This window comes from Leguminivora glycinivorella, chromosome 1 (assembly GCF_023078275.1).
Source record: "Leguminivora glycinivorella isolate SPB_JAAS2020 chromosome 1, LegGlyc_1.1, whole genome shotgun sequence".
Taxonomy (NCBI): Eukaryota; Metazoa; Arthropoda; class Insecta; order Lepidoptera; family Tortricidae; genus Leguminivora; species Leguminivora glycinivorella.
Genome location: NC_062971.1, coordinates 29,564,682 through 29,588,109, shown reverse-complemented (window position 1 = coordinate 29,588,109; position 23,428 = coordinate 29,564,682). Strand labels below are relative to the sequence as shown.

Genomic DNA, 23,428 nt, shown 5'->3' with positions numbered 1-23,428 from the left:
GTCTGCTCGTAGCCTTATTCGATCAATTCACGGAAAGTGCAAGAACTGCTTTAAATGTAAGCCAACTCTGCTTCAGCCTAAAATGGGTGATCTTCCATCAACTCGGCTGCTGCCAAATAAAGTGTTCGAGCATGTAGGTGTAGACCTGGCCGGACCTTTCTACATAAAGGAAAGTTTACGGCGCAACGCGAAGATAGAGAAGGCTTATTTAGCGGTCTTCGTTTGCTTTTCAACTAAAGCCGTGCATTTGGAAACGCTGTCCTCTCTATCTGCTGATTGCTTTTTGGCTACTCTAGATCGATTTGTGTCTCGACGCGGCCTCTCGGCGTGCTTTTATTCCGACTGTGGAACGAATTTCACAGCAACTAGCAAACATCTTGCCGATGTTCAGAAATTTATGTCTGACAAGGGCAACCAAAATGATATTTTGAACGGCTGTGCTCAGCGCTTGATTAATTGGCAGTTCAATCCTCCTAGTGCTGCTCATATGGGTGGTTTATGGGAGAGCTGCGTGCGCATTGCAAAATATCATCTCGTGCGGGCTGTCGGCGACAAAGCCTTGACGTTTGAGGAACTCACGACAATTTTCTGTAAGATTGAAGCCATTATGAACTCACGACCACTATGCGCACTACCGGCTAGTGATAATCCCCGTGAATTTAATGTCTTAACGCCTGGACACTTTCTGATAGGCAAGAGTCTTACAGCGGTGCCAGAATATGATTTACAGTCTGTACCTGTAAATCATCTATCACGTTGGCAATATTTGCAAAATTGTTCCCAACTGTTTTGGAAGAAATGGAGCCAAGACTATCTAAATACCTTACAACAAAGGTCAAAATGGTTCACCTCGCCTCCCAATATTAATGTAGGAGACTTAGTGTTGGTCAAAGACGATCGAGTTTCTCCTTGTAGTTGGCCGCTTGCAATTGTCCAACAAACTCACCCCGGCTTAGACGGCATTGTGCGCAAGGTTACTCTGCGCTCTAAAGCCAACAATTCTTTCCTGAGGCCTGTTAATAAACTGTGTCCTCTACCCTATACCACCTTCGCTCCTCGTTAGAGTGAAACACGCTCCCACTAATGAAGCAGGAGCAAACTAAATTAAAATACTTTATGATGGACGCCTGCGCGCGTGCCGGCGCAGTTCAGGAGTCATTGTTTTTGCTGGGTACGGTTTGTGGATGATATAGGCATAACTACAGGAGAAAATGTGACGCTTAGATCATTATAATTACTTAATTTATGAAGAAGTCAATTTGGATCTTCAGCTCAGAAAAATAATTCTCAATAAAAGTGGCTCCGGGGTATATACAAAGTTTTTACTGTATAGTAGGTATATATTACCATATCGCACCGTTAAAAGTAGTAAATAAAATCAATAGCTCGCCAGACGACTTAATTCTAATGGTAACTAACACTTCTTCTACTTACCGTAATCCCCGTTTTTGCTAGAGACCGATTTCCTGTTTCCTTTCCTTCACTTAGCACGTTCCTAGGTACTTAGCCAACGTCACAATCGCTTACGGCCTAGCCACGATCACCGTAACCTATGGACGCCTGTAACTCAAGGAGTGACACATGCGCGTTGCCAACCCATTAGAAACATTAGTTGGCTAAAATAGAAATAGAAATATTTTTATTCATGGCAAAATAATAATAAAAAAAACTACACATAAATACAGATCAACAACAGAAAATTATTTACACACATAACATCACAAAAAGGTAGGTAGGTACATATTTGCCACGAAGATGGTCCTGACTCAGCATGGTGTTTAGCCTGGGGGGGCAACGCTGATCTTCCGTCAGGGCTATACCGAATGATACCACGGAAAGTATACATACATACACATTATAAAGGAAATTATAACATAATATAGAAAAAAGTATACAATTTAAAATAAGTTGACAACAGCATACTTAAATAAACAATAAACATTTTTAAAACATTAAAATGTGCATTAAAGGCTGCGGTCTTCTGTAAGGCGAAGGTACTGTAATTTCCCCAGGTTAGGCTCTGCTCTAGATCGAGCGAGATGATATCCGCTGTGCTGTGCCCTTCCACACAAAGCGGAATAACTATCATGTTATTTGCATCGATATGATTGCGATCTGTCATTGTGAAAGGTGATATTTTTCAACTTAAGCTGACTATTGACCAAGGACCATATAACACGGGACAGACAAAGGCCATACAAAAAAGCGTACCCCTGAAATGTATGGGCCTTTTAGGCTTAAAACTAGATGGCGCTGTTTCGCAGCCTCGAAGTGGCCAAAATCATTTTTTCCCGAAATACTCGTATTTTTGCGAGATTTAATTTTTTATAAGAACAAATGACATGTTTTTTATTTTAATATCATGATATCACGTCATTACACATGCATTTTGAAAAAAAAAAAGATTTGTAAGCAACATCAGTGTAGTTATGATAGTGTATAATATAGGTGGCGCTAAAAAAATTAGGTACGATTCTTATTAGTATGGAGACTGTAAATCCATGATAAATTATCCTTGCTATTGACACTATAAGTGATCCTACCTGTGACATCTTGAAACGATTATACGAACAAGTCCATAAGTAGGTCCAAACTAAAAGACAGGTAGGCAACTAACTGCCTTCCTTTGAGCATAGTCAATTTCAAAGGCTACTGGGAGACGGGTGCCTTACACAAATTTTCTAGTTGTTAACTTTTACGTCGTCGTTTAAACTTGCTTGTATGGAGCAGTTAATTAACTGTAGGCAGGTATCTGTCGACAGTAGGTACTCAGGATAGTGAGATGACATTCTATTTAACCTTTCATATGCGCCTGTGTATTATTTAAATTCTGTATCTCGTAATTAAAATGCAGTAGAGACTATACTGGGTAATAAATGTATTTCAAAATTGACCACTTGAAATATTGGTTTTATGCAGTTGCTGCAATATCACAAATTAAGATTTACTTCAATAAAACCTTTTGATATAACCGATATATTTATTTTGTAACATTACAGGTAATTATAAATACAATGTCACGGCAATTGTTTTTTTTAAGAATTAATTTCTCAATGTTGCACCAATTTTAAATAATAACGTTTATTAAACATTTAACATCAATATTGCAGTCATTGACCGTTTTAAATATAATTTTTATAATTTTGCTGCGTTATCACAAATTGATATTTCCTTTAATGAATCTATTTTAGAATCTATAAATATTACCCGTATCAAAATAGCATAACATCAGGGCAAATTATAAACACAATAGATGTTTTGAGCTATACCTATTAGATTTTTCAGATTGTTTTTTTACTGCTCGGTGGGTAGGTATTAGTGCGTTTTCACAATATCCGATTCGATATCGGATGTCGGACCGATATCCCATACATTACCGGCGCCATCTTGGATTTTTTCTATTGAAATCCTTCCGACATCCGATATCGGATCGGATAATGTGAAAACGGTCTTAGGGTAAGTTACATCAAGGACGAATTTCATTTCAAACCCCTACACCTTTTGAAAGACCTATGTTGGATATCCAACGACTCCATCACGAACCACTCAATAGATTCATCCCCAGCAGCATGCAGTTTACTTTCCATTAAAATCCTTCCGACATCCGATATTCGGATCGGATAATGTGAAAACGGCCTTACGTGTGCACCCTGGCAGGCATTAGTATGGTCGAGCGATGAACGATGTTGATGTTTTATCTTATCATTTATCGGGCGACCATACTTGCCTCCCTGATACGTAGCATAAAGTTTCCCAAATGTTCAAAATCAATATTACTGCAATTGACCACTTGAAATATTGGTTTTATGTAGTTGCTGCAATATCACAAATTAAGATTTACTTCAATAAAACCTTTTGATATAACCGGTATATTTAGAATAGAATAGAATAGAATAGAATTTTTATTGCTCTCATGTTGGTGTACAGATCTTACACTAGGTACAATAAATAGTTACATAGCAACATGATACCCTACAGGGTATTGCAATATGGTACACATAATATATTAAAAAAGAAACAAGCATCTTATAACTAAAGTACTTAATCCTAAATATAAAAATCCAGCCTATTTCCTGTATATAAGTAAAATAATATAGTGTATTTATTTATTTAATTCTTGGAATAGTACTCATTTGCGTTGAAAAACTCTTGTAAGGTGTAAAAACTGTGCTCGATTAAGTAGGTTTTTAGTTTGTTAACAAATTTTGCGTAAGTTTGCTCTTCAGTTATATATTGGGGGAGGCAATTATAAATCCTAATAGTCATTACATGAGGACTTTTATTACTAATTTGTAAGTTGCTCGAAGGTATGGCTAGTTTGTCTCTATATCTTAAATCTATGGAACATGTGTGACGGTCTTTGGCTTTTGTATACAAACTAGGGTTCTTGCGGACAAATTTACTGGCTTCTAGAATATATAAACTGGTCAAAGTTAAAATTTTAAGGTTTTGGAAGAGAGGTCTACATGTTTCTGTATTTTTACTATTTGTGAGGATTCTAATGCATTTTTTCTGTGCTATGAATAATTGCAATATGTCTGTGCTATTGCCCCACAAAATAATTCCGTACTGAAGGCAGGTTTGGGTAAATGCATAATATGCAGTAATGGCTGTTTTAAAGTCTGTACTTTTTTTTATATTTCTTAAGACATAGGTGAAACGAGAAAGTTTTGTGCTAATTTTGTCAATGTGAGATTTCCAGTTTAAATTTTCGTCGATGTTTATTCCAAGGAGACTGCAATTATTGATTTGTTGAATGGAATTATTTAAATATGTGTAGTTTATTTCTATTGGAGGTCTTTGATGGGGTCCGAACTGGATAAGGTTGGTTTTTTTGAGGTTTAATATTAAATTATGATCATCAAACCACTTAACAATAACATTTAGAATACTATTCATATTTTGGTTTACTTCCTCGTTATTTTGACTTGAGAATATTATGGAAATGTCATCAGCATATAAAAAGCATTTGATATTGATGGAGTTAATTATCTTTGGAAGGTCGTTGATGTATATTAAAAATAATATACAACCAAGGACACTGCCTTGAGGAATGGAACACATTATCTGTTTAGTTTCTGAATGTATTTTCCCAACGGTATTGCTAATTTTATCATAGTAATCTATTTCAACTAATTGGGTTCTATTCTTTAAATAGGACTTGAACCAGTTGTAAGCGTCGCCACGTATCCCGATTCCATAAAGTTTATTAAGTAAAATGTCGTGTTTTACTCGGTCATACGCCTTACTCATATCGAGCATTAAGCCAAAAGCAGGATGTTTACTGTCTATTATATTAATGACTGCCTGAATATATTTGTAGACGGTGATAATTGTTCCTCTCTGTTTTCTGAACCCAAATTGGCAATCATCAAGTATGTTGTACTTTTCACAAAAGTCTGATAATCGTTTGACCATAACCATTTCAAAGATTTTAGAAAAAGTTGATAACATTGCAATGGGACGGTATTGGTCTGGGTCTGTTGGTTTTTTTGTTTTAGGGATAGGTTTGATAACTGCAATTTTTAAGGCTTCGGGAAAGGTACCTGTTGTGAATGATTGGTTAATTAAAAATGTTAGCGGTAGTATAAGTTCATTTGAACAGGTTTTTACCAGTGAAGGGGGTATCTCATCAATTCCGTAGCTGTGTTTATTTTTTAGGTTCCTTATAGTCTTTTCTATTTCTATGTGGCTTGCTGGAGATAGATACATCGTATTTTGTGAGGGGCTAAGAACTGGCCGCCCACTTGGTGGATTATCATTTATATTCGTACCAATTTATTTTGTAACATTACAGGTAATTATAAATACAATGTCACGGCAATTGTTTTTTTTAAGAATTAATTTCTCAATGTTGCACCAATTTTAAATAATAACGTTTATTAAACATTTAACATCAATATTGCAGTCATTGACCGTTTTAAATATATTTTTTATAATTTTGCTGCGTTATCACAAATTGATATTTCCTTTAATGAATCTATTTTAGAATCTATAAATATTACCCGTATCAAAATAGCATAACATCAGGGCAAATTATAAACACAATAGATGTTTTGAGCTATACCTATTAGATTTTTCAGATTGTTTTTTTACTGCTCGGTGGGTAGGTATTAGTGCGTTTTCACAATATCCGATCCGATATCGGATGTCGGACCGATATCCCATACATTACCGGCGCCATCTTGGATTTTTTCTATTGAAATCCTTCCGACATCCGATATCGGATCGGATAATGTGAAAACGGTCTTAGGGTAAGTTACATCAAGGACGAATTTCATTTCAAACCCCTACACCTTTTGAAAGACCTATGTTGGATATCCAACGACTCCATCACGAACCACTCAATAGATTCATCCCCAGCATGCAGTTTACTTTCCATTAAAATCCTTCCGACATCCGATATTCGGATCGGATAATGTGAAAACGGCCTTAGTGACCGGCCACACCAGAGCGTCGCGTGTCTCGGGGCGCGCAACGGGCGTCCGCGCCACGCCGCCTCAGTGTAATTCAAAAAACGTCTCCTCAGTACATTTTGTATAGGAAGGACGTAAGGCAGCGTTCCCACTTATGCGTCGCGTGTCTCGGGGCGCGCAAAGGGCGTCCGCGCCACGCCACCTGAGTGTAATTCAAAAAGCGTCTCCTCAGTACATTTTGTATAGGAAGGACGTAAGGCGCGCCGCCAAGCGGCGCGGCGCGCGCCCCGCCGCCGCCACGCCACCTGGGGCGCGTCTTACGTCTTTCCTATACAAAATGTACTGAGGAGGCGTTTTTTGAATTACACTGAAGCGGCGTGGCGCGGACGCCCGTTGCGCGCCCCGAGACACGCGACGCTCTGGTGTGGCCGGTCACTAAGACGCGCCCCCGGTTGCGTGGCGGCGGCGTGGCGCGCGCCGCGCCGCTTGGCGGCGCGCCTTACGTCCTTCCTATACAAAATGTACTGAGGAGACGCTTTTTGAATTACACTCAGGTGGCGTGGCGCCGACGTCCGTTGCGCGCCCCGAGACACGCGACGCTCTGATGTGGCCGGTGCCTTACGTGTGCACCCTGGCAGGCATTAGTATGGTCGAGCGATGAACGATGTTGATGTTTTATCTTATCATTTATCGGGCGACCATACTTGCCTCCCTGATACGTAGCGGCGTGTGCATCAGTGGGTTCGGGCCAAGCCACGTACATACCACATAATATTGTATCGTCACTACTTTAAAAAAAAACTTGTATCTTCGTCTGTCAATGAAAAGAAAATTGTATTAAGTATGTATGGAATGCATATAGACTTACTGTGTTTTAACTTTGAGAAGCAGGGTGAGATACGAGATTTTTTCAAAGTAGTGACGATATATTATATTGTGGAACTGGTAAAGCTAGGAACATATTATGGGTCTCGACCGCGGACGCGATCTGGATAATGATTATACACTGAATTGTGCAAACTATCGATTGTCGGTCATGCACGTGCAATCGCAGACGTCCGCGCAATATATTCCTAGCTTCATTGTGTGATAGCGTTCCCTTAAGGGCCACTTGTACCACCCGCTTAACTCAAGGTTAGTGGACTGTCAAATTCCATATAAAATGGTGGGTTAACCTCGGATTTTCGGTGGTGCAAGTGACCCTTACTGTCATTTAGGTTCAGGTTCCCAATAGTTGGTACTCTTATAAGATGGTGAAGGGTACCGTTTAGGCCTGGCTAATCAGAACAACAACAGCGTTTCCAATAGGATTTATTAAGACAACACAGAGCTATACACAAGTTTAGACAAATAGTCTTTACATATTAATGTAGTCTAGTAACACTAATGCCGTAGGTGAGTGGTATATCTTGTACACTGTCTTTGCTTACACTGAACTGCACTTTGACTATTGGACGCGATGGTAGCGGGTGTACCAAAGACAGTATTATAGTTGAGATTTTATTTGTTGAATTTATTTAGTCTTCACATTAACAACTCTTTCTCTAAGGCCCACATGCCCTTTCCTGTTCTTCGATGGCCCATTGTTGGTTTTTATTAGCATATTATTCTTCTCACAATCACGGGATGCATGGCAAGGAAGCGAAGAAGTGCACACATGGGCACACATTGGGCAGACACAATAACGTCTCTGACAAAGACCACTGCAGGCTAGCAAGCACCGGTAAAGAGTGTCCTCATTCGTCACGTCCCTCAGCCACAAGGATACGACAAAAAAGAAGTGAATTATTCTTCTAAAATTTGCTTCTGCAGCTCATTAATTTCCATTTTCGACTCTGCTACTTTTTCAACCGGCCGCTTACATTTTGGTTTACCTATAACAAAGTAATGTTTTAGAATAGTACTGCATAAAAACAATAAAAAAATTGTTCACAAATTATTCTAAGTCCCCTTTTGCCATACTCTGACCGTGTATAATAATACATTTATTGAGAAACAAATGTCAGTGTTCATCATATAAACAATGCCCTCACCATGATTTGAGCCTGAAGCCTTAAGACCATATTGTCACAGTCTTAACATGCTTCGAGTCCTGTGGATCTACTGCAAATAGAAGAGGTAGTTTGATTAACAATATTATATTAATTAAACCTGAAGTTTGGCAATATGCGTACAATTCATACTAGAAGAAAGAATATGTTTCATACGTACATATGGTAGTCTTTGGAGGACAAATAGGTGTTTTTTTAGCTTAAGAATAGTGAAAAAACCAATTCATGAAGAATAATATCGTTTACTTTCCTGACATGTTATACAAATTATTCAGTACATACCATTTATAAAAAACCCCAATTGCTAATTGGAGTCCAAAAAAACTACGACAGATACGTCAATGTCACTTATGTCACTGTCAAAATACTTTTCAGGTTTCGCCAACCTTCTACAATCTTTATTTGGCACGTAAGAAATCCAAGAATACTTGATGGTAAAATTGTGAAGAAAATTCGTTTTAGTTATTTTGTTTTAAGTAATTCTCATACGTCAAATTAGTTCCACCGGTCGCCACTAATGATAAATGTTGGTAATTCGCATTATATTACGTGTATATGTGACAATCAACATCACCTCCAATCTCCATTCACGTTGCTAATATAATAATAAAACTTAAACCAGACAAATGTATGTTGGCAACCATGGCGCCACACGTCGAAAGCGCCATCTAGCGACCATGAAGGTACTACGGGGAGCCGCTACAGCGCCATCTGTCGCGGAGCTACGTCACAGGCCAGGTAGCTGGCCTCCCCGCCTACCTGGACTGGCAGCCGACTTCGGCGGGGACACCGAGCTGATAAAAGCGGCTGCACGACCTTCAGAGGTCTCTTGTTCCGGCGACGTCCGTTAGGGTTGAAACAAGTTCACTTAATTTGTAATTAATTGTTGTTGATTAAATAAAAGTATTTCGTAGTCCAGTGTTTTATATTTACTTCATAATCAGAGTAGTTAGTTTACATCAGAAGTGTTCTTACCTTCGTCCAAATGGGTAAGCGTAGTAAACGCTCAAAAACTAAGCGGAAGCGGCAGCGGTCGAGTTCGAGTTCATCGAGCGCCATTAGCGTGTCTACCGAGAGAACTCCGTCACCTCCGCCACCAAAGAGGAAAAAGGTATCACATAAAGCTGATGCCCAAACAGTGAGTACAAACAATACTCCTACCTTGAATAATATGATACCCGAGTTTAATCCACTAAATGATGACGTGTGTGCTTGGCTCAATATAATCATGAACTACGCGCGAACCTTTTCATGGACTGACGAAATGACCCGATATCAGGCGTTGAATAAACTAAAAGGCCCCGCGAAAGTATGGTACGATTCTCTCTTACGAACCGATTGTTCTTGGCCCTCGTGGAAATGGGACGATTGGAATAAAAAGTTAACTTCCAGTTTTCAACGGCGTCGAAACATGTTTGAATTACTAAAAGAAATTGTCGATAACAAGCCAAACGATAACCAATCTCTTTATGAGTTCTTTTTTGAACAAAAATGCAAAATTGATAGGTTATCGTTAGGTTTTTCTGAGCAAGATGTAATTTCTATAATCGTGGGGAATATAGGAGATTGCGGTATAGGCGCGGCTGTTGAATCTACAAATTTCGGAACTTGTGATAACTTAGCGAGTTTTTTACATGGTCGCGTGTATAAACCGTCGAAAAACGTGAAAAATGTAGGCGCGGTTTCTCGTGAAGTTTCAACGAAATGTGAAACGCAGTCGACCACAAATCAAAAAAGTGAGACGCAATCATCTGGATCTTCAGTTTCACCTAGTGTACCTGAACGATCCACCACGACACGTAATAATAATACACAGCAACGAAAACAGATCAAATGTTATAATTGTGGCGGTAATCATACTAGAGCAAATTGTGACAAGACTACCAATAAAAAGCAATGCAATTATTGTAACAAGCAAGGACACTCAGAAACCGAATGTTATCATAAAAAGAATGCAGTTAAAATAGAAAGACAAGAAACTAAATTCATATCTACCCCCAATCCACAGAATAAATTCATAAAGCAGATTCGTATGAACGATTTTGAACACAAAGCGTTTATAGATTCCGGTAGTAGTTGTTCACTCATATCAACATCTTTAGTTAATAAACAAGACTTGAAAAAATTCTGCTGCCCTTGCCTGTTACATTGCATGGCTATAAAAAACAAAACACTGACACGATTACGCATAAGATAACAGTTGATCTGAAAATTGATGCGGTTTGTTTAACAGGAATAGACTTTTACATTATGGACGATTTAGCAGATTGTGACATACTTATTGGTAGGAACGTGACCGAACGAGATGATTTAATGTACTCAAGAGTAGGAAATTCATTGAAGTTTGATTATGCGGCTTCATTCAAAGAATTTTGTCATAAAGTGAACGATCTTGAGTTAGATACTGATTCGCACCAGAACGAATTGATAGCGCTTTTTAGAAAGTATGACGGTTGTATTGCGGCAAATATCAAGGATTTAGGTAAAGTCAACGGCCATGAAATGACAATTAACTTAACGAGTCCTCAACCCGTTCAATGCAGACCCTTTAGAGCCTCAATTCCAGATCGAAAAATAATTCGGGAGATGGTAAATGAACTAGTAGAAAATAAAATTATTCGTGAAAGCAAATCGCCTTATGCAAGTCCAGTTTTGCTTGTCAACAAAAAGAACGGTGAAAAAAGGCTCTGCGTTGACTATCGGGCTTTGAATAAAATCACAGTTACGGACAAATATCCCATGCCCCGGATTGAGGAACTCATAGATAGACTTCAAGGTCATAAATGCTTTACGAGTTTAGATTTGAAAAGCGGATATTATCAAATCGCGATGAGTGAAGAATCAATACCTAAAAGTGCGTTTGTCACCGAAGACGGGCATTGGGAATTTTTAAGGCTCCCGTTCGGCTTAGCCAACGCGCCTAGCTGCTTTCAAAGTATGATGAATAAGGTTTTGGGCAATTTACGGTTCGGAAATGTTATTTTGTACTTAGATGACGTTTATTTAGTAACTGAAACAGTCGAGGAGAATTTGAAACTTCTAGAGGAGGTTCTTAAGATTTTTAAAGAAAATGGACTGACTTTAAACCTGAAGAAGTGTCATTTTTTCAAAAAAGAGATTGATTTTCTCGGATATAAAATTAAACCAGATTGCGTTATGCCAAATGATAAGAAGTTGGAAGCTGTACACAAATTTTCAGTTCCTAAAACCGTCCATCAATTGCGGCAATTTCTCGGGTTGATAAATTATTTTAGAAAATTCATTAAAGACTGTGCCTTAATTTCGGCCCCACTAACTAAATTACTGAAAAATGACACTACTTGGGAATGGAAGCCAGTTCATGACGAGACGTTTCAGTTGCTTAAAAATAAACTAACATCAGAAAGCGTTTTGGCAATGTTCGACCCTAATAAGGAAAACGTATTATATACAGACGCGAGTAGAGATGGTATTGCTGGAATACTGATGCAAGTAACAAACGAAGGCGAAAAACCTGTACACTTTTACAGTAGGCAGACTACATTAGACGAAAAAAAGTTCCATTCTTTCGAATTGGAACTCTTGGCGATCGTTTGTTCCTTGCAAAAGTTTCGTCTATATTTATTGGGGTCAACTTTCAAAATTGTTACCGATTGCAATGCAGTTAGATTTGCCCTGTCCAAAAAAGAGATAATTCCCCGGATCGCACGTTGGGTGCTATCCACGCAAGAGTTTTCATTTGATATCGTGCATCGCGAAGGTAGTCGGATGCAACACGTGGATGCATTAAGTCGCAACCCCGTGCCATCCGGTGAAAAATCAGAAACTGAGGTCATTATGTCAATAACAGAATCGGACTGGTTGCTGTCGGTACAATTACAGGACCCAGAATTACAAAGAATTAAAGGCATTATTGAATCGGGTGACTTGGATAATAACAAAACTATTTTTTCTCAATACGAATTACTAGGTGGGAAAATTTATAGAAGAACTGCCCACGGTCGTCGCTGGGTTGTGCCAAAAAATGCATTTGGCAAATAATTAAATGTAATCACGACGACCTGGGGCATTTCTCCGTTGATAAAACGGTTGAGCGAATAGGAAGTCAATACTGGTTCGCAAGAATGAGACACATTGTAAAAAAATATATAAAAAACTGTCTAAATTGCATCTATCATAAAAACAAAGGCGGACCTAAAGAAGGAGAATTATATCCACTTCCCAAATACGCTCAACCGTTCCATACACTGCACCTAGACCACCTAGGCCCTTTTGTGAAAACTAAAACTAGAAATGAGTACTTGCTGGTAGTCGTTGATGCCTTTACAAAATTTGTTTTTATCTCGGCTGTAAAATCAACAAAATCGTCTTGTGCAATAAAAGAACTAGAAAATATTTCAAAATCGTTCGGTAATCCTAAAAGAATAATTACGGATGCTGGGACATGTTTCACTTCGAGTGAATTCGTTGAATATTGTTCAAGTAAAAACATTCATTTGCACACCATCGCGACGGGGATGCCGCGTTCAAACGGACAAGTTGAACGCTTTAATAAAACGATTTTAGAGGCTTTAAAAACAATCGGTGCGGATACGTCAGACGATAGGTGGGACCAGTACATAAAACCTTTACAGCAGGGCTTGAATAGTACGTTCCATAAGACAATTAAAGCAGTACCGAGCGAGGTATTCTTTGGTTACCGATTGCGTATGGATAGCGATAGTTTAGCCCCAGATAATGACTGTCAACAATTAATAGACGTGACAAGGTTGCGCGAGAAAGTTGATGAAAATATTAGAGCTGACGCTGAAACACAAAAGCACAGATTCGATCGATCAAGAATCAAGGCACGAAAGTACACTGAAGGTGATTTGGTTTTAATCAGAATTCAAAGCCAAAGTAATGACGGCAAGAGTAGAAAACTGTTACCTACATTCAAAGGCCCATTTCAAGTAAAGAAGGTATTAGGTAACGATAGATATGAGGTGACGGATGTAAAAGGTAGTGAGAGAACCGCTAAAAAGTATACAGGCATTACATCTGCAGAAAATATAAAACCATGGATAAAAATCGACGAATGGGACTTCTCTTAATTCAATTTAAAGTATGTATGCCCATGCAACTTGCTCATTAATTTCATTTTTTTTTAATTTGATTGGTTTCACCCCTATATTTATAGCTTCTTATAAAAGCAATAATTCTAAAATACGCAAGTAACTGTATGTGTTAAATATGCGTTGTTTCGATTCTCTTCTATCTCTCTCCCGTTCTTATAGTTTGATTGAAGTGCCGTGTTGGCAAGGAAAATAAAAATTTGGTACAATAAATAGTAACTTTATTAATTTTTTCCATATAAGAATACAGTATTAACTTAAAGTATTAATATAATTGCGAGTCAAGATGAAATGCATTATTTACGGGATCATTACGATATGCAAATATTTTTATCATAACTGTCATTCAAGTTAAGCTTGAAAATCTTAAGTGCGGCGAAATGCCCTTTAAGTGCAAGTTGCTCCGATGTAGAAAGGCCAAAAAACTAAGTGCGGCTACAGCCCTTTAGTCGGTGCCTAGACTCGGGACTTGAATGGAGTGATGAGGAAATTTTGCTAGTCGGGATGTTTTCCGTCAAATCATTGAACAATATATACTAATTATGTTTTGGTGTGTTACAGCATTTCATCTGAACTCGTGAGGTGCCCGAGGCGGGCCCCTTGCAGGAGGGCCGTGTTGGCAACCATGGCGCCACACGTCGAAAGCGCCATCTAGCGACCATGAAGGTACTACGGGGAGCCGCTACAGCGCCATCTGTCGCGGAGCTACGTCACAGGCCAGGTAGCTGGCCTCCCCGCCTACCTGGACTGGCAGCCGACTTCGGCGGGGACACCGAGCTGATAAAAGCGGCTGCACGACCTTCAGAGGTCTCTTGTTCCGGCGACGTCCGTTAGGGTTGAAACAAGTTCACTTAATTTGTAATTAATTGTTGTTGATTAAATAAAAGTATTTCGTAGTCCAGTGTTTTATATTTACTTCATAATCAGAGTAGTTAGTTTACATGTATGCACTAAAGCTGCCCTATCTCAGTCAGGTGCAATTTTCGCCAATGTTTATTAAATTAGTCATGGGTTGTTACCCATTACCAATATTAGAATGTTATTGCTGAAGGGTAGCACCTGAACTGGCTCTCAGAATGGCGCGTGGCGAAGTCAGGGGCTCACGAAAGGTATTTCCTTAGCGTATTGAACGAGTGCCCAATGTATCTCTGAGACTCCTCAGGAGATTTGGAACCATAAATTGAAAAACATTACTCAAACTTACTTACATACTCTCTTTAAGGTAAAACAATAGATCATTACATGTGCCATTTTTATCAAAAAGGTTCATAAGTGTCGGTTGTCAATAAAGCGCTACTTGCATATTAACGTCTGTCTATCATATATCAGAGATGTAGTCTGTATATCTGTGTATCATACATAATAATAAATTCAAATACAGTTTGACAGACCATGGTGTCATGGCCGCTTCCAAAACAATGGCGGCCGTGGCAACCATAAAGCTCACTATACACTATTTCGCTGATTAGTTGATTGTAAAATATATGCATAAAAAATTGGTCACAATATCTATATCATCAATAGTTTTTCTATACCGCAAAATATAGCACCAAATGTTATTGATACCTGAAGTGATACAAGCGCAATACCAACTTTACAACTAAAAATCACGGAAAAAAAGAAAAAAAATCGAGAGTCCTAGTATTTATGTAAATAATAAAAGACTATTAAATATATAAATCAAAGGATTGAAATAAATAATAAATAATTTATCTTGGCGTGTGTTTTTATAAAAAAGTATTATACTATTTTACAAACATTTTATTGCAGTGGCAACATCGTAGTAGTTTTTTTGGACTCATTAGCAATTGGGGTTATAGATTATATTATCATCTCTCATCTGTAGCATCATTGCCATCATATTATGAAAGGGTCTTTGTGCAAATCATAAAATTCATAAAATAAAACAGTGAATACATTTCTATCAATTGTTCTTTGACATTATTTCAGTGTTGCCAGGTCCAATTTGAATAAAATCAGAAGACACGTGTCCTAAAAATCAGGAGACATAAATAATTGGCTCCAAAGTCATATGGCCCCTGTACACATATTGGCCGCTGTACACATGTGGCCAAGGGGTACACCAACCCTTAGTGGAACCCCTTGGCCAAGCGTGTAGAGGGCTCTTGGCCGTATGTTGGCAGTTGGCGCTTGCGCTGGTCGGCCAACCGATTGGTGTCGGTTTTTTGTCCACACATCAAAGGATCTTGGCGCCAATGGCCAACTGCGTTACACACGTTGGCGCTTCATTCAGTTTGTCGTCAGCCATCAGAGAGGACAGTAGTGAAATATTTACGAAAATAATAAGTTTATCTATGCCAATAATAGTGTTGATTTTAGGAAATAAAATACCCTTGCAAATGTTTAATGTATTGCCTAAAAAAGAAAATGTTCTTATCACAATATTCAAAAAATTGTTAATATATCAAATAATTTAATTTTACTTCGGGGTTATTATTTTTTAATGAAATTTTTCTGATAACGTAAAAGACCCAGAATTTCCTAGCCTTTTCTATTCCACGTCCATCTTTCATGAAGAGCCAATGCCAAGTGATTGGTTCGCCAATGTGTAAACAGCGGCTCTTATCTTGGCCAAGGGGTTTCACAAAGGGTTGGTGGAACCGTTGGCCATATGTGTACAGCGGCCAATAGATTGATAAAGCCTGACCAGAAATATAACATGAGAACTATTTTCTTCATACTAAACTGCAATGTCACCCCATACATCAGAATAAACAGCGCCCTCTTGACAATAATACTCATATATTTCTGTCAGGCTTTAGTATTAATATCTGGGTGACCGAGCTTCGCTCGGTTCTATTTTATTATATCACGTCTTTATATTTAAAAAAAAACTGTTGTAAAAAAAATAAAATAAAAACTTAATTTCTGACACACGAGATGGCGATAAGGCTTCGCTAGATCGATTTTTCACCCCCAAAAACCCCCACAACAAATTTAGCGAAATCGTTAGAGCGGTTTCCGCGAACGTCTATATAAATAAATAAAGAAATATACAAGAATTGCTCGTTTTTACTTGTCATAGTTTTAAAATAACAGTACTTGCTATTGTACAGTATTGCATTTTTATAGCATATTTTTGACCTATTCCCGGCATCAAGCAAGGAACACACTACGCGGACGTCCGTTGTAAATCGACCGCGACCGCGACCGATCAGTGTGCACGGAACAAAACATCCAGCGAGCCAGATTTCGATCGGACGTCCGTGCGCTCAAGGCCACGTCCACGTCCGTCGACCGATAGTTTGCACGGTTATGTGTAATGTCATTGTCCAGATTCCCGTCCGCGGTCAATTCACGACGGAGGACGGACGTCCGCGTAGTGTGTTCCTAGCTTCAGTCGAGCATTTTTTCAAAATCCGAGTTGGCAACACTCCGCCGCGCCAGCCGCCATTTTTTCTTTTTCCTTAGACTCCCTTCCCTTGCGTTAGCGTGCCGTGCCGTATCTCACGTGCCTGTTGAATTGAATGTGAAGTTACGAGTAATTAAAGTAATTTAATAGTCCAAAATGAATCCTGCAGAACAGGAAGACCAGGATCGTGCAGTAAGTATTTTGTTTATTTAATTTTGCATGAATTCTGAAGATTCGATCAAGTTAACTGCTTGGCGTCCATGCGTTTATTTTCAACGCCCGCCAGTTGTAATTGTAGTTTGATCGAGTTTGTAGTAACGTAGTTCTAGAAATGTAGTTATTTAAAAAAGAAAATGCTTCAGGTTTATAGATCTAGCAGCGGCGGTAGCCCGGTAGGGGTGAACAATCGAGCCTGCAGCAGTGACGCATTTTGTTCGCTCGGCGGCAGGGCGGACATTTTGTTAAGCCCAATGGCTTGATCAGTACCAAGCATGAATTCGAGCTTTCCTAAATTGTAGAACCCTTTCAGACCGGAAAAATAGCACCGTGCTGATTTAAAATGATGTATTCAAATATATCAAAAATCGACTGTCGACATGTCGACGTTTATCGTTCTGGTCCGAAAGGTATGTAGAATTGGCATTACATTATTATTATCTATTTTTATCTATTTTTTATGATGTTATTGAAGGGATTGCGCTAAAATAAATATGTTTTGCAGGAAAAACTTTTCGCTAATATCAATAATTGCCGAAGTAATTGACCACAAAAAAAAAGATTTAGGGACTTTGAAAAATAATTGTATTGTAATGATTTTGTTGTGCAATCCCTAGTGGTAAACCTAGTGCCAATTTTATCCGGTACTGCTTTACAAACTCATAAGCATATTATAATATAGCCATATCCATACTTCCATACTAATATTATAAATGGGAAAGTGTGTGTCTGTTTGTTTGACCGTCTTTCACGGCAAAACGGAGCGACGAATTTAGGTGATTTTTTAAGTGGAGATAGTATGTATGTATGTATAAACTCTTTATTGTACAAAACACAAATATGACACAGGATAGACAGTACAAAGGCGAACTTATCCCTGATAGTTGAAGGGATGGAGAGTGACATAGGCTACTTTTTAAGACACTGATTGATATTGTATTTTTATTAATACTTAGTTTATGAAAATTGTTTTCTAGAACCTGTAACTCTTATTCAAGTATTAGGTAATTATGTTCTACGGTTTGTTAAATACTAAGTAATTTAGTTATGAATGTTTTCTACTCTAGACTGTATATATAGCACTGTTGATTATGTTGCAAGTTCTCCGTGGTATGATAAGACCCGTTGAAATCTTCTATCACTGCAGGTAATTGAAATAAAATTTTATGCCCCACTAGTTGTCTGAACACGATAATTAATGAATGAATATTTTTATTTCGTGTAACCATAGGCACATGTTATTAGTAGGACTTAATGAATGATGGTGATTTTATAAAATCCATTATTTTTTCAGCTTTATGTGGTCGTTACTTTTACACATAATGGCATGGAGTACCTAGTCAGCATGAAGCCTGGGAAAAAGAAAAATTATAAAGAAATCGCGATGATTCAATTTCGTTCAAAGAAGGTTTGTACCTATGCATACATATATGTATAATAGCTCATTGTTGAACTGCATTCATTATAATTATTTTTTAACATTTTCTAGAGGACAAAGTGTACCAACATCAGAGAAGATTCCTTGGGCTTTTTAGATATCTCACTGTTTCATTTCCTCGGTTATTTTTAGAGTTGTGCCGTTCCCGAGAACATTCTCCCGCTTGTATGGGAAATGTTCTCTTAGGAGAATATTCTCCATAGTCAAATGAGAATGTTCTCGAGAACGGCACAACTCTAGTTATTTTATTTTAATAAAGTTGTTGCTTTAGTTACGATCAACATTAAAGTAATGTAGACACATGTTGTCCGTCCTTGTATTATTATATAATATTTTTTTATTAATGATAAAATTTCATTAAATATTTTCTTTATCTTTCGCACAGACTTTTGAATAGTCGCAGTCCTGTTGTGGAATTGCCCCTTCCTGCTAAAGATACAGGTATGTTAATATAAATACATTTGACCTAAGGTTCGCACCCTGAATTAATGAATTAAGTAGCAGTCGCTATAGCCGAAATCGGAGACATAGTAGATTTTTTTGTGATCAAATATTGGATGTAGACAATTTTTGCTGTAGACGATTAATGCTGTGACAGTACAGTAAAATGTATTTATTTTTCGCAGGGTCTAGTGTTGTAGTAACACCAGTATCAACGTTAAATGCCAGATAGCGAAAACTGCCCGACATCTGATTCCCAAAGTGGGAATGACTTCCCGACAAGGAGGAAGAACAAAACACATAGCCGACACCGATAGTCTGGATACTGGATAGTTGTCAGAGCGTTTGTAAGTCAGGTATGTCCATTTGTAATTAATAAATTCGTAGCCGTTTGGATTCAAAGTCGCAAGCTTTTACTAGGCCACCAGCGCTCCTATAAGTTAATATATTTTGGAAAAAAAATATATAGCTAGCAAATCCTCTGTTGTGACGAAAATAAATTTCGTTTAAAAAATATAAACTACTACTAAATGTGACTATATTGCACTGAATATAATATTATTTACAGGAATTTAGCAAGGCATCTACAAACTACCAACTACAAAGGGTCTAGCCGCAATCCTATAGTGAAACTGCCCCTGGCTGAAATGTATAGCTTTCTTAAGTGTGTTTGTCTTATTATAAGATATCCTCTTACTAAAAAAAATTTGGCACTTGTGAACAAGTTAGAACCTTGGTTTTTTTAAATTACTGTTAGGTGCATAAAATATCTAAATTTCAGAGAAATCCGGCCTACTATTACTTCAGCTACAAATAAAATAAAAACTTTCTTTTTATTTTCCTTTTTTTTAGCAAAACCAAGAGGATTCTGAGCTTGAAATTTGGTAAAACGATATCTTAAAATAAGACAAACAAACGCACTTAAGAAAACATTTCAGCCAGGGGCAATTTCACTATAAGATTGCGGCTAGACCCTTTCATTAAAAAAACCTGTTTTCAAAAAGACCTGCAGCAACTTTGTGATCATACAATAAGTGAAATTACATATATTACATATTAAGTCTACATGAATACATTGGTCAAAGATCATTCGTTTGGGGCAGATTCTCCATACTAACATTACTATAGGTGAAAAACTTAAGAAAGTCACATGTTGTATGTGTGAGTGACGTGTTCGAATAGAGAACACATTTAAAATTACAAACGCCTATTCGAACACGTCACTCGCACATACATGTGACTTTCTTAAGTTTTTCACCTGTAACCCGCTATATACCTAATGTACTCTTTTTGTGTTAATTTCAGTGGATGTTCTCACAGAGCTGAAGGAGATAAAACCTTTTGTTACGTTTATTATGAGAAAAGTAGAAGCGATCGAATTATCAATAATAAATGTTGCTTCGGAACCGAAACCAACAACATTGTAGTTGCCTAAATTACCTCTGACTCAAATAAGCGAACTCGTGAACATGGAGGCGATGCTAGGCGAGGAAAACGTTCGATCGCAATTGGTATGTTGACCTTAGAGTCATTATAGTTATCACGATCTAAAGGCACCATAATGCATTGTCTCCCGAACAGCTATTTCCAGACAGAACAGTTACCTACGCTCTTATTAAAAATGACTACTTGCTGAAATAACAAGATATTTTCCAAATCAGGTATTAATTTTATTTAAGTTGCTAATCATTGTAAAACAAAGAAAATAGAGCGCATATGAGATTTCCATACTGAACTTACACTCCCTCTATTGTCATTGTATTACAGTTTTCAGCAACGAAAATGAGTGCCAGTACAAATTCATATTGGTTTTTCAACATTTATGCCAAATTTCATGTTTTTTCAGCATGTCGTTTTATATAATTATGGGAGATCTTATATATATTTCAATATTGTATAAATGGTGGTGGCCTTTTAATAGCTACCTTCTGCTTTATTTTATGCCCAATGAATGTTCCTGTTTAATATTTTCTCTACTCCCGAACTGTTATTCGTCATTTACAGGTAGTAGCTTTATACATTTGTTGTCCTAATATGTATTCTGTGTCATTATTAGGTAAAATTAGTATTGTAATTTAAATTCAAATATAAATATTATGTTATGTATGTGACGGGTAAAAGTGGGCCATTTTTTTTTTCAAAGTTGTCCACCCCACTTTTTTTGGATTTGGAAATTTTTATGTGTTTTCCACTCAAAATCGCGAACTCTTTCAATCCTAATTTGAGAAAAGAAGTGTCCCAAGGTTTTTTTTCCCATTCCGTTACCATTTTTTCATACATTTTGTATGGCGGCAAGGGAATGGAAGATTCGAAAAAAATTATGGAAATCTTGGGATATTTTTTTTCTCCTATCAGAATTCAAAGAGCTCTCGATTCTGAGTATGAATCGCGTAAAAAATACCCATGTTACAAAAAGAGTGGGGTGGACAACTTAAAAAAAAATAGCCCAAGTGCTCCTGTGGCCTATTTGCTGAATATTTTGAATTTTGACAGGGTCGTGCATACATCTTTAAAACCCCACATAATAGTCTATTCCCCAAAGCCAGCCAGCTGGCGCGGGCGCGCGTAGTGCAAACCTTTGCGTCAAAATACAGGAAAATGTGTGAATTTCACGAAATATTCTAGAAAACTTTAAACGAAGTACATGGTCGTAGAAAAAGTACTGTATGCAACGGTGTTTAACGGAGTCAAAACATTTTCGCCTCAAATTGTTACCAACGCCACTCGCCTTTTTTGATCTCCTTTAAACGCCGGTTGCATAAAATACTATTTCTTGGCCGAATATCAATAAAGCTTTTTTAATCGTTCGAGCCGATCGCATTTTTAACTCGGTCACTTCCCGATTTGACATGTGAATTTTTCTCTTTTTAGTTTGATATGCTAAGGCATACACGAAGAATCAAAGAACGGGACTGTATCAACCGCTGTCTGGAAAAAATCTCTGATTACTTGGGGCAGTAATTGCTCTTGGACGGGGAAAAAAACAATTTCAGATTGTCTTCCCCAAAGCTGATGAATGTTATAAAACGTAAGTACAAATACCTTATTCTGACTACTCGAAAAAGTATTTGATTGATTTGTGAACCATCTGACGTGCCCGCAAAATGCTCCATGGAGTGCGACATGTGCTCATGATGGTTGAAGAGAGGCGAGCCTGTCTCACACATGGGAGTTCGACAGTGAACGTGTTAGTACTAGTACCTAACCGTCTTTTATTAATAACTATGATTACACAACGCCAATACTTATTTCTTTTTTCTCTTTTTAGTTTGATATGCTAAGGCATACAGGAGGAAGCGAAGGAACGGGACTGCGTCAACCGCTGTCTGGAAAAAAATCTTGGACGGGAAAAAAAGCAATTTCAAATTGTCTTCCTCAATGCTGATGATGTTATAAAACGTAAGTGCATCCATACTAATATAATAAACCTGAAAGTGTGTGTGTCTGTTTGTTTGTCCGTCTTTTACGGCAAAACGGAGCGACGAATTTACGTGATTTTTTAAGTGAAGGTAGTTGCAAGGGATGGAGAGTGACATAGGCTACTTTTTGTCTCTTTCTAACGCGAACGAAGCCGCGGGCAAAAGCTAGAACTTTATAAAGGGCATCGCCGCAGTGCCCGCAGTGTCCGTCTTTTATTAATATGCGTTTAGTTCAAATTTATTTAAAACAAATAAATGTGTTCTAACATTTCATATTTTTACAGGTGCTGTAAGGCAGACATTTCCAAACGTTACAGATGATATGGTTTCAACATGGTGGGACCCGAATTAAGCGACAATAATTAGTAACAAGAAACAATTATTTTTAAATGCAGGTGATGGATGATGAAAAAACCTTAAACTAGTAGAATTTTATTAAATACAAGACATACGTTTAAGTTTCCAAATCGGAGTAACCAGTGTGGTTCAAATTTGTAGCGTAGTTGAGCAATTTTAGTTTTTAAGTTTTGCTTCCCGTGTTTCTTATTATTGTGATATAGTCCGAGTTCTTAACCAAATGTACAGTCCGGTCTGGCAGAAAGCATGAAACTTGGCATGTATATAGCTTATAGGTTTATAAGAAAATATGGAAGTAGAAACACGCCGAGGTGTCAATGTTTCCCCTCTTTCCCCCCACTTTTGTATCCCTGATTTCAGTTTTTTAATATTTCCATAAAAACCGTGAAAGCTATCATCACGATGTCTAGGAGAAGTACATTCTTCATAAAATTCTCTACAATATTGTCTATGGAAGTATAAAGCTAGAACTTATAATTTTCAAACTATGCTCATTTTCCCCTAACAATATTTCTCTTTGATGACCTGAACGATAAGTAAGACTAGCGACTTTGCTCTTTTACTTATGGCGATGTTGCTTCACAAAATTGTTCCTTGGGTGAAACTGATCCGATTTAGCTCAAT

The 23,428-nt window shown here is 37.7% G+C and overlaps 2 long non-coding RNA genes across 6 annotated transcripts; one reads left to right on the top strand and one right to left on the bottom strand.

Moving 5' to 3' along the window:
• Positions 1–7,711: 7,711 nt before the first annotated feature.
• LOC125232810 lies at positions 7,712–8,792 on the bottom strand. Of its 2 annotated transcripts, none has more exons than XR_007177786.1 (3): positions 8,750–8,792; positions 8,450–8,519; positions 7,712–8,290 (listed from the first exon to the last, which is right to left on the bottom strand). It is a non-coding gene; the product is annotated as an uncharacterized LOC125232810 (long non-coding RNA). The 2 variants fall into 2 exon arrangements; XR_007177787.1 differs by lacking the exon at positions 8,750–8,792 and adding an exon at positions 8,628–8,739.
• An 8,228-nt stretch (positions 8,793–17,020) lies between these two features.
• On the top strand, positions 17,021–23,151 carry LOC125232827. 4 transcript variants are annotated; one of them, XR_007177793.1, is made up of 8 exons: positions 17,021–17,125; positions 18,444–18,557; positions 18,973–19,028; positions 19,214–19,384; positions 20,334–20,539; positions 21,900–22,056; positions 22,297–22,427; positions 22,732–23,151. It is a non-coding gene; the product is annotated as an uncharacterized LOC125232827 (long non-coding RNA). The 4 variants fall into 4 exon arrangements; XR_007177791.1 differs by lacking the exon at positions 17,021–17,125 and adding an exon at positions 18,023–18,296; XR_007177795.1 differs by lacking the exon at positions 17,021–17,125 and having other exon boundaries at positions 18,022–18,557; positions 19,214–19,375.
• The last annotated feature ends 277 nt before the right edge of the window (positions 23,152–23,428 follow it).